The sequence below is a fragment of the Phyllobates terribilis genome, unplaced genomic scaffold (genome assembly GCF_046119375.1).
Source record: "Phyllobates terribilis strain yellow unplaced genomic scaffold, ASM4611937v1 Scaffold_7__3_contigs__length_470593459, whole genome shotgun sequence".
NCBI classification, from domain to species: domain Eukaryota; kingdom Metazoa; phylum Chordata; class Amphibia; order Anura; family Dendrobatidae; genus Phyllobates; species Phyllobates terribilis.
The window spans coordinates 180,307,932-180,319,106 of NW_027362767.1; positions in this window are offsets into that span (position 1 = coordinate 180,307,932).

The window sequence follows — 11,175 nt, forward strand, 5'->3', positions numbered from 1 at the left end:
TGTGCCAGAAAGCACTACCAAGGACCAGCAGACGTTGGTGGAACTTGGATACCGAGAAGGAGGCACCTAATCCAAAGGCACTGCCGAGAACCAGCTGACGGTACTGGAACCCGGATGGGTAGCAGAAGGTACCCATGTAAAAAAAAGTTCAAGGCCGCGAGCCGGCCGCAGTTACCAAAACCCACAGTCCTACAGGGGGTGTTTGTCCTATTGGCACTATGGAACCAGCCTTCATTGCCAGATCCCGCAGCCCACATAGGAGTCACCTAAACTGCAGGCACCATAGAGTCGGCTAACCCGACCGCAACACGACAGGACAACGCATTGGAGGCAAAGTGACGTTGACACTACCCGGAAACAGCTGGCGTGCTGGAACCAGGCTGGGCAGGAGGGAGTACCCGTGCCAAAGACACTGCCGAGAACCAGCTGACGGTACTGTAACCCGGATGGGTAGCAGAAGATACAAGAGCAAATGGAACTACCGAGGACCAGCTGACGGTACTGGAACCCGGATGGGTAGCAGAAGGTACAAGAGCCAATGGAACTACCGAGGACCAGCTGATGTTACTGGAACTCGGTTACTAAGCAGGAGGTACCTGTGCCAGAAAGCACTACCAAGGACCAGCAGACGTTGGTGGAACTTGGATACAGAGAAGGAGGCACCTAATCCAAAGGCACTGCCGAGAACCAGCTGACGGTACTGGAACCCGGATGGGTAGCAGAAGGTACCCATGTAAAAAAAAGGTCAAGGCCGCGAGCCGGCCGCAGTTACCAAAACCCACAGTCCTACAGGGGGTGCTTGTCCTATTGGCACTATGGAACCAGCCTTCATTGCCAGATCCCGCAGCCCACATAGGAGTCACCTAAACTGCAGGCACCATAGAGTCGGCTAACCCGACCGCAACACGACAGGACAACGCATTGGAGGCAAAGTGACGTTGACACTACCCGGAAACAGCTGGCGTGCTGGAACCAGGCTGGGCAGGAGGGAGTACCCGTGCCAAAGACACTGCCGAGAACCAGCTGACGGTACTGGAACCTGGATGGGTAGCAGAAGATACAAGAGCAAATGGAACTACCGAGGACCAGCTGACGGTACTGGAACCCGGATGGGTAGCAGAAGGTACAAGAGCCAATGGAACTACCGAGGACCAGCTGATGTTACTGGAACTCGGTTACTAAGCAGGAGGTACCTGTGCCAGAAAGCACTACCAAGGACCAGCAGACGTTGGTGGAACTTGGATACCGAGAAGGAGGCACCTAATCCAAAGGCACTGCCGAGAACCAGCTGACGGTACTGGAACCCGGATTGGTAGCAGAAGGTACCCATGTAAAAAAAAGTTCAAGGCCGCGAGCCGGCCGCAGTTACCAAAACCCACAGTCCTACAGGGGGTGCTTGTCCTATTGGCACTATGGAACCAGCCTTCATTGCCAGATCCCGCAGCCCACATAGGAGTCACCTAAACTGCAGGCACCATAGAGTCGGCTAACCCGACCGCAACATGACAGGACAACGCATTGGAGGCAAAGTGACGTTGACACTACCCGGAAACAGCTGGCGTGCTGGAACCAGGCTGGGCAGGAGGGAGTACCCGTGCCAAAGACACTGCTGAGAACCAGCTGACGGTACTGGAACCCGGATGGGTAGCAGAAGATACAAGAGCAAATGGAACTACCGAGGACCAGCTGACGGTACTGGAACCCGGATGGGTAGCAGAAGGTACAAGAGCCAATGGAACTGCCGAGAACCAGCTGGCGGTGCTGGAGCCCAGGGTAAATACTAAAAACAGAGGAGCCAGAGGTGTATTTGGAGGAGGTTTTAAATCCGTAGTACAGTGGATGTGGACAAAGCAGGAGAATTTGCCGGACACACAGCTGGGGATCAGCTGACGTTACTGAACCCCAATAACACTGGAGCAAGCATTGACTGTGCAGACGGCACTTCTGAGCAGCAACTAGCGGTATTGGAGCCCAGGGTAAATACTAAAAACGGAGGAGCCAGAGGTGTAATTGGAGCAAGTTTTAAATAAGTAGCACAGTGAATATGGACAGAGCAGGAGAAATTGCCGTGAACACAGCAGGGGAACAGCTGACGTTACCGAACCCCAATAACACCGCAGCAAGTGTTGACTGTGCAGACGGCACTTCCGAGCGCCAACTGGCGGTGCTGGAGCCCAGGGATAAGAATGAAAACAGAGGAGCCAGAGGTGTAATTGGAGCAACTTTAAAATGTGTAGTACAGTGGATGTGGACAAAGCAGGAGAAATTGCCGTCCGTACAGCCGGGGAACAGCTGACGTTACCGAACCCCAATAACACGGCAGCAAGTGTTGACTGTGCAGACGGCACTTCTGAGCAGCAACTAGCGGTATTGGAGCCCAGGGTAAATACTAAAAACGGAGGAGCCAGAGGTGTAATTGGAGCAAGTTTTAAATAAGTAGCACAGTGAATATGGACAGAGCAGGAGAAATTGCCGTGAACACAGCAGGGGAACAGCTGACGTTACTGAACCCCAATAACATGGTAGCAAGTGTTGACTGTGCAGACGGCACTTCCGAGCGCCAACTGGCGGTGTTGGAGCTCAGGGATAATACTGAAAACAGAGGAGCCAGAGGTGTATTTGGGGGAGGTTTTAAATCAGTAGTACAGTGGATGTGGACAGAGCAGGAGAAATTGCCGTCCGCACAGCAGGGGAACAGCTGACGTTACTGAACCCCAATAACACGGCAGCAAGTGTTGACTGTGCAGACGGCACTTCCGAGCGCCAACTGGCGGTGCTGGAGCCCAGGGATAAGAATGAAAACAGAGGAGCCAGAGGTGTAATTGGAGCAACTTTAAAATGTGTAGTACAGTGGATGTGGACAAAGCAGGAGAAATTGCCGTCCGTACAGCAGGGGAACAGCTGACGTTACCGAACCCCAATAACACGGCAGCAAGTGTTGACTGTGCAGACGGCACTTCTGAGCAGCAACTAGCGGTATTGGAGCCCAGGGTAAATACTAAAAACGGAGGAGCCAGAGGTGTAATTGGAGCAAGTTTTAAATAAGTAGCACAGTGAATATGGACAAAGCAGGAGAAATTGCCGTGAACACAGCAGGGGAACAGCTGACGTTACCGAACCCCAATAACACCGCAGCAAGTGTTGACTGTGCAGACGGCACTTCCGAGCGCCAACTGGCGGTGCTGGAGCCCAGGGATAAGAATGAAAACAGAGGAGCCAGAGGTGTAATTGGAGCAACTTTAAAATGTGTTGTACAGTGGATGTGGACAAAGCAGGAGAAATTGCCGTCCGTACAGCAGGGGAACAGCTGACGTTACCGAACCCCAATAACACGGCAGCAAGTGTTGACTGTGCAGACAGCACTTCCGAGCGCCAACTGGCGGTGCTGGAGCCCAGGGATAAGAATAAAAATAGAGAGGAGCCAGAGGTGTAATTGGAGCAAGTTTTAAATAAGTAGCACAGTGAATATGGACAGAGCAGGAGAAATTGCCGTGAACACAGCAGGGGAACAGCTGACGTTACCGAACCCCAATAACACGGCAGCAAGTGTTGACTGTGCAGACGGCACTTCCGAGCGCCAACTGGCGGTGCTGGAGCCCAGGGATAAGAATAAAAATAGAGAGGAGCCAGAGGTGTAATTGGAGCAAGTTTTAAATAAGTAGCACAGTGAATATGGACAGAGCAGGAGAAATTGCCGTGAACACAGCAGGGGAACAGCTGACGTTACCGAACCCCAATAATACCGCAGCAAGTGTTGACTGTGCAGACGGCACTTCCGAGCGCCAACTGGCGGTGCTGGAGCCCAGGGATAAGAATGAAAACAGAGGAGCCAGAGGTGTAATTGGAGCAACTTTAAAATGTGTAGTACAGTGGATGTGGACAAAGCAGGAGAAATTGCCGTCCGCACAGCAGGGGAACAGCTGACGTTACTGAACCCCAATAACACGGCAGCAAGTGTTGACTGTGCAGACGGCACTTCCGAGCGCCAACTGGCGGTGTTGGAGCTCAGGGATAATACTGAAAACAGAGGAGCCAGAGGTGTAATTGGAGCAACTTTAAAATCTGTAGTAGTGAGAATGTGGACAGAGCAGGAGAAATTGCCGTCCACACAGCAGGGGAACAGCTGACGTTACTGAACCCCAATAACAGGGTAGCAAGTGTTGACTGTGCAGACGGCACTTCCGAGCGCCAACTGGCGGTGTTGGAGCTCAGGGATAATACTGAAAACAGAGGAGCCAGAGGTGTAATTGGAGCAACTTTAAAATCTGTAGTAGTGAGAATGTGGACAGAGCAGGAGAAATTGCCGTCCACACAGCAGGGGAACAGCTGACGTTACTGAACCCCAATAACAGGGTAGCAAGTGTTGACTGTGCAGACGGCACTTCCGAGCACCAACTGGCGGTGTTGGAGCTCAGGGATAATACTGAAAACAGAGGAGCCAGAGGTGTAATTGGAGCAACTTTAAAATCTGTAGTAGTGAGAATGTGGACAGAGCAGGAGAAATTGCCGTCCGCACAGCAGGGGAACAGCTGACGTTACTGAACCCCAATAACACGGCAGCAAGTGTTGACTGTGCAGACGGCACTTCCGAGCGCCAACTGGCGGTGTTGGAGCTCAGGGATAATACTGAAAACAGAGGAGCCAGAGGTGTAATTGGAGCAACTTTAAAATCTGTAGTAGTGAGAATGTGGACAGAGCAGGAGAAATTGCCGTCCGCACAGCAGGGGAACAGCTGACGTTACTGAACCCCAATAACATGGTAGCAAGTGTTGACTGTGCAGACGGCACTTCCGAGCGCCAACTGGCGGTGTTGGAGCTCAGGGATTACAGTTCAGGTGGTAGAAACATGAACAGAACAGGAGACCTGGATACTGTTGCCAACCAATTATTTATTCTGGAAGAGGACTGGCAAATTCATGAGAGATCCAGGCCTTGTTCATTTTGAGAAAAGTAAGCCGGTCAACGTTATCGGAGGATAGTCGCATGCGACGGTCTGTTAGTACACCACCTGCGGCACTAAAGACGCGTTCCGATAATACACTAGCAGCAGGGCAAGCTAGCACCTCCAGTGCATACTGACTAAGCTCTGGCCATGTATCCAGCTTACAGACCCAAAACTTGAAGGGAGAAGAGCCGTCTGGGAGTACACTAAGAGGGCAAGACATGTAGTCTGTCACCATCTGACGGAAACGTTGCCTCCTGCTGACTGGAGCCGTCTGTGATGGTGTAGACATTTGTGGCGGCGGGGACACAAAACTTTGCCACATTTCGGCCATACTGGTCTTGCCTTGTGCTGAGGCACTGCTTCTGCTTCCTCTTTGTGCAGAGCTTCCTCCACTGCCTCGACGCACTGAGCTGCTTTGTAAAGCACTAGCAGCACTGCTCTCGGTTGGAATGGAGAACATGATGGAATGCACCAGTGCGTCTTGGTACTCCCGCATTTTACGCTCCCGGTTCAACGGTGTTATGAGGCTTTGTAAGTTGTCCCGGTAGCGAGGATCTAGGAGGGTGGACACCCAATAATCAGCCGTGTTGAGAATGTGGGCGATGCGGCGGTCGTTTCTCAGGCACTGCAGCATGAAATCAACCATGTGCTGCAGACTGCCAACTGGCCAAGAAACGCTGTCCCCTGCTTGAGGCGTGATCTCTGCCTGCTCTGCATCACCCCACCCTCGCTCTAGATACTGACTACTAGAGCATTGTGTACCTCCCTCCTCTGGACAGATGTCTTCCTCATCCATTGACTCCTCCTCATCCTCCTCACAAAGTGTCCCCTGCCTAGGCCTTTGTGAGGAACCACGTTGCGCAGACTGTAGAGAAGCAGATGGCATTTGTGACTCCTCATCCTCCACCTCTTCCAAAACCTCGTCCCTTAGTGCTTGCAGTGTTTTTTCAAGCAGGCAGATAAGGGGGATAGTCATGCTGACTAGTGCATTATCTGCACTCGCCATCCGCGTGGAATAATCGAAGGCACGCAAAACGTGGCAAATGTCCTTCATAGAGGCCCACTCAGTGGTGGTGAAGTGTGAACGGCGCGCACTGCGACTTGTTTGCGCCTGCTGCAGCTGGTACTCCATTACTGCTGCCTGCTGCTCACACAACCTCTCCAACATATGTAACGTTGAATTCCACCTGGTGGGTAGGTCACATATGATGCGATGTTCCGGAAGACATAATCGGCGCTGCAGAGCTGCAATGCGTGATCTTGCATTGCTGGAACGCCGCAAGTGAGCGCACTCTATGCGGACCTTGTGAAGCAGTGCATCAAGATCCGGATAGTCCCTCAAAAAACTCTGCACGACCAAGTTGAGCACATGTGCCAGACATGGGATGTGAGTGAGGTTGCCTAGGCCCAGAGCTGCCACCAGATTTCTGCCATTGTCACACACTACCATGCCTGGCTGGAGATTCGCTGGCACAAACCACACGTCACTCTGCTGCTTGATGGCATTCCAAAGCTCCTGCGCTGTGTGGCTTCGATTCCCCAAAGAAATTAATTTTAATACGGCCTGTTGACGTTTGGCCACGGCTGTGCTCATATCGGTCATCATAACAGGTAACCGTTCACGGGTCGATGTGGAGGTAGACCGTGACGGCTCCTGCAGCGCTGATTCAGAGGAACTGGAGTATGAGGAGGAGTCAATGTGTACAGACTGGATTCCTGCAATCCTTGGAGTTGGCAGAACACGTACAGCGCCACTCTCAAGATCTGTACCCGGCTCCACAACATTTACCCAATGGGCAGTGAGGGAAAGGTATCGTCCCTGTCCATGCTTACTGGTCCACGCATCAGTGGTCAGGTGGACCTTGCTACTGACGGCGTTTTGTAGCGCATGTTTAATTTTTCCCTCCACATGATGTTGCAGGGCAGGGACGGCTTGCCTGCTGAAATAAAAGCGGCTGGGCACGTTGTATTGTGGGACTGCCAATGCCATAAAGTTACGGAATGTGTCAGTCTCCACCAGCCTGAATGATAGCATTTCAAGGGCCAGTAGTTTAGCAATGCCAGCATTCAGAGCCTGTGCTCGGGGGTGGTTTGCCGAGTATGGGCGCCTTTTCTCCCATGCCTGTGCTAACGATGGCTGTAGACTGGCCTGGGAGTGTGAGGATGACTGGGAAAGTGGTGCTGTGGGTGGAATTACACTGTGTCTCTGTACAACAGTGCCAGAGATTCTTCCATGGCGATCCTGTGAGGAAGCCGAACCAGCTGTGTGTGAGCTGGAGGAAGAGGCTACAACACGAGCTGAAGAGGTGGTAGGTGGCGCTGTAGGTTGGCCTAGGTCTTCAGTGTGTTTGTGTAACTCCACCACGTGCTTGGTCCGCACATGTTTCCACATATTTGTGGTATTGAGGTTGCTGACACTTTTCCCTCTTTTCACCTTCTGATTACACAGCTTGCATTTGACAAAGCAAATGTCATCTGCAACTGTGTCAAAAAAGGACCAGGCACTGCAAGTCTTGGGAGCGCCCGCTTTGGATTTTGGAAGAGCCATGCTCCTAATGGGTGCCGAAGTGGAGGCTACAGGCAACCAAGTCTGCCCCCTCCCTCTCCCTCCTTTTTGGGCCGTTCGGGGAATCTCTTCCTCAGAGCTGCTCCCACCACCTTCCTGTCCCTCACGCCATGATGGGTCAAGGACCTCATCATCTACACCACCCTCTTCAAACAACTGCTTCTCCTGGGTAGTCTCGACAGCACAGTACGCACCAAAAAGTGGCACCTGAGTCTCATCATCAGATGCGTACTGAGGTGTGCTGCTGACCATAGGCACTGGCCCACCCGCCTCTTCAGATTCAGAGAGACAAAACGGTTGCGCATCACTGCATACTACCTCTTCTTCAAATTCTCGAATTCTGCTTGGCTGGCCCCCTCTTTCCAAGCCAAGAGATTCAGAGAACAGAAGTAGAGATGGCTCCTGTCCAGGGCTCTCTGACTGCCTGGGCAATTTGGCAGGTGGTGAAGAGACAGATGGGTGCTCTTCAGTGCTCAGGACCTGAGAGGATCTGGAACTAATTGAAGTCGATGCGTTAGCTGCCATCCATCCGACAACGGCTTCAATTTGGTCCTCGCGCAGCAGTGGGGTACGGCTAGCTCCTACAAAGCTGCGCATAAAGGACTGTTCCCTGGTAAAACTGGGGGATGCTGAGTCACTGGTGCCCGCAGCAGGCACAGAATCCCCACGTCCTCTCCCTGCAGGCACAGAATCCTCACGTCCTCTCCCTGCAGAAACTCCACGCCCACGCCCACGCCCACGACCACATGCCTTACTCCCTGCCTTCTTCATCTTGGTAGACTGATAAAGATAGGCAGAAAAGTACTAAGGGCTTAGTGTGCTTATTCCTGAACAGCTGCTAACAGGTATAAGAAACACTAATTTTATAAAGTGTGGACTAGACTTTAATATGAGCTAATGTGGCCTACACAACTGTAAAGTGGAGTGTTTGGTGAACTTTATTTAGGTTTTTTTTTGTCACAAAAAGACACTGGATGTGCCTAAAGATGTAATAACGATAGTATCACAAACTTTTTGTAGCTATTACAATGTAGGAAGGTAACCTACAATGCAATAGATGAGGCTGCAAAAAATAGGCTAATACTAATCTGGCTGGGGCTGCAGGGCCCAATGCTGCAGAAAGGCTCCTCTATCTACTCCTATATAGTGTGTTTGGAATCAATTTAGCTGAATACGGATGGAACCACCACACTAATAGGAGATATCAGGAAAAATTATGAATTGGCAATAAAGGACAATGTATGAGGCAGTGACACACACTGAGTGCACTACAACCAGACGGGGTTGAAGCACACACTACAGGGTGAGCTGCACTCACACACCAGACCTTGCAGACAGCGGTGAACAGTACAGATGCAGAGCACTGTGCACTAGCGCTGCAAGACCAAAAAAATTTCTCTATCTACTCCTATATAGTGTGTTTGGAACCAATTTAGCTGAATACGGATGGAACCACCACACTAATAGGAGATATCAGGAAAAATTATGAATTGGCAAAAAAGGACAATGTATGAGGCAGTGACACACACTGAGTGCACTACAACCAGACTTGGCTGAAGCACACACTACAGGGTGAGCTGCACTCACACACACAGACCTTGCAGACAGCGGTGAACAGCACAGGGAACTGTGCACTAGCACTGCAAGGCACAGTGATTTAGAAAGTAGCTTGGGTAAAGCAGTATAGAGCAAATAGGTAGCTAAAACTGTCCCTCAGAACAACAGCGTCCTATCCCTAACTGAATTCACAGCAGAGTGAGCTCAAAATGGCGGCGGTGGCTTTTATAGTGCATCATGACATCATTTCAGCAGCCAATCACAGCCATGCCATTAGTTAAGATGCCTACATGCCTAACAGGATGTGCCCACACTTCTTAGGATCCTCATTGGCTGAATAAAATGAAAATGTCTCATTGCATTATGGGAACTTCCGATTCCGGTATACGATATTGCAAAAGTATCGGAATTAAGTATCGGAATTCCGATACCGCGAATATCGGCCGATACCCGATATTTCAGTATCGGAATGCTCAACACTAATGATAAGTGACCCAAGTGATCAATCATTTATTACGTCATTAACATTAATCGTTGCTTCTTTGTAAACTTCCATCCTTTACCGTGTGGGTTCAGGTGGTGATCGTGCAGCTGCCGGAGCGGAGAGCCGCTGTCAGACCCGGCCAGACTCCCTAGAAATATGGTTTATTACCAAGATCTGCCGACCATCAAAACAGTCAGAAAAAGGCAAGAAACACATAACACAAACTGATACATTGTATTGTAGTATACAGCGAACACGACACAGATCAGCTGTGCAGCGGAGGCTAAAGGCTGAAACTGCTCATATCCAGCCCTAGTTACAGGGGAAATCAGCAATCAGAAGCATGTATTTAGATGGTGAAATGCCCCTCTTTTATGTCCTTATGGTGGGCACATTTTTTAAAAAAATGAAACAAAATTTAAAAAAATTAAGGTCAGTGCCATTACAAATTGCTGTTTCTTACCCCTCCCCATAAAACATATGTCCCATATATAACAATAATTGTTCTGAAAAGAGTAATACAGTTTCAATTGTATGTTAGTGGGTAGAGCCTGACCGTCTCAGCTAAGCTCCATCCATAGTTGTAGTAACGTGACGTGAGTAGCAGATAAAAGTCACAATTTGCTCAAATTATCACATTTTTACGGCAATCACTAAATAATATCTGCCAATAGGTTTCATCTACATTAGGAATAGAGAAATCCTATAGTTATATGTGGGATAATAGGGCACATGTACAGTTGTGCTCAAAAGTTTACATACCCCGGCAGAATTTTTCCTTTCTTGGCCTTGTTTCAGTGAATATGAATGATAACAAAAAAATGTTTTCTCCACTCGTGGTTATTGGTTGGGTGAAGCCATTTATTGTCAAACTACTTTGCTTTCTCTTTTTAATTCTTAATGACACCCAAAAACATCCAAATAACCCTGATCAAAAGTTCACGTACCTCAGTTCTTATTACTGTGTATTGCCCCCTTTAACATCAATGACAGCTTAAAGTCTTTTGTGGTAGTTGTGGATGAGGTTCTTTATTTTCTCAGATGGTAAAGCTGCCCATTCTTCTTGGCAAAAAGCCTCCAGTTCCTGTAAATATCTGGACTTTCTAGCATGAACTGCACACTTGAGATCTCTCCAGAGTGGCTCAATGATATTGAGGTTAGGAGACTGAGATGGCCACTCCAGAACCTTCACTTTGTTCTGCTGTAGCCAATGACAGGTCGACTTGGCCTTGTGTTTTGGATCGTTGTCATGTTGGAACGTCCAAGTACGTCCCATGCTCAACATCAGGGCTGATGAGTGCAAATTTGCCTCCAGTATTTGCTGATAACGTGCTGCATTCATCTTTCCTTCAACTTTTACCAAGTTTTCTGTTCCTTTGTAGTTCACACATCCCCAAAACATCAGCGATCCACCTCCGTGCTTTACAGTAGGAATGGTGTTCCTTTCATCATAGGCCTTGTTGACCTTTCTCCAAATGTAACGTTTATTGTTGTGGCCAAGAAGTTCAATTTTGGTCTCATCACTCCAATTTAAAGTAATGGCTTTCTTCTGGTGACTTGACCATGCAGCCCACTTTTCTTCAAGTGCCTCCTTTTTATGTATCTTGAAGCAGCCACACCGCT